Genomic DNA, 1,031 nt, shown 5'->3' on the forward strand with positions numbered 1-1,031 from the left:
CTGTCCCATCCATATTAATGCGGCCTCTAATCCGTCGGTCTTCCTCCGCAGGGCCTAGCAGGCATCCTGATCACTCCATGCCTAAGAAGACTTTTCTCTTTGTCTCTCCTTTTTAGGGGGGGGGGGAGAAAAGCAAGCCTGCCAAGACAGCGTTACTCTGGGCAGCTTCCGACGGCGGCGTCTGTCAGATGTCGATAAACAAAAACCTGACCGTCAGTTGCAGGAATGGAAGTTGGGACGGCTTAGAGAGCTGGCACCGAACAGAAGCCTTCGGAAGAGGGGAAATGGTGAACGGGAGAAAGACACGAGAGAGAAAGAGCCTGAAAAGACTGGAAAACAATTGAATTCTAGCTGAAAGATGGCAGGAACCGTTTGAAGTGAGGGGAAGGTATGCCCCCCTTTTTGGCCCTTTATGGTCACGATCACACCAGTATGGTGTAGTGGTTAAGTGCGCGGACTCTAATCTGGGAGAACTGGGTTCGATTCCCCACTCCTCCACTTGCACCTGGCTGGATGACCTTGGGCAAGCCACAGTTCTGATAAGAGCTGTTCTTGAAAAAGAGTAGTTTCTGTCTGAGCTCTCTCAGCCCCACCTACCTCACAGGGTGTCTGTTGTGCGGAGGAGGGAGAGGGAGGGAGTTTGTAATCTGCTGTGGGACTCCTTTGGGTAGTGAAGGGCGGGTTATAAATCCAATCTCTTCTCTTCTTCTCTTCACACGCAGAATTAGCCGCGCCATAGGCACAAATGCCGGGCGGATTTTAAGGGCATGATCACACGAGAATATCTGTCCAGCGTCCTGCACCTGTCGGCAACCTGTATTGCTCTGCCACAGAAGCGGGGTCAAAAGACAGAAGAAGAAGAGGAGGAGGAGGAGGAGGAGGAGGAGGAGGAGAAGGAGGAGGAGATTGGATTTATACCCGGCCCTTCACTACCCAAAGGTGTCTCAGAGCGGCTTACAAACTCCTTTCCCTTCCCCTCCCCACAGCAGACACCCTGTGAGGTGGGTGGGGCTGAGAGAGCTCTTGACAGA

Source organism: Gekko japonicus, unplaced genomic scaffold (assembly GCF_001447785.1).
Source record: "Gekko japonicus isolate JY-2015 unplaced genomic scaffold, Gekko_japonicus_V1.1 scaffold4737, whole genome shotgun sequence".
NCBI classification, from domain to species: domain Eukaryota; kingdom Metazoa; phylum Chordata; class Lepidosauria; order Squamata; family Gekkonidae; genus Gekko; species Gekko japonicus.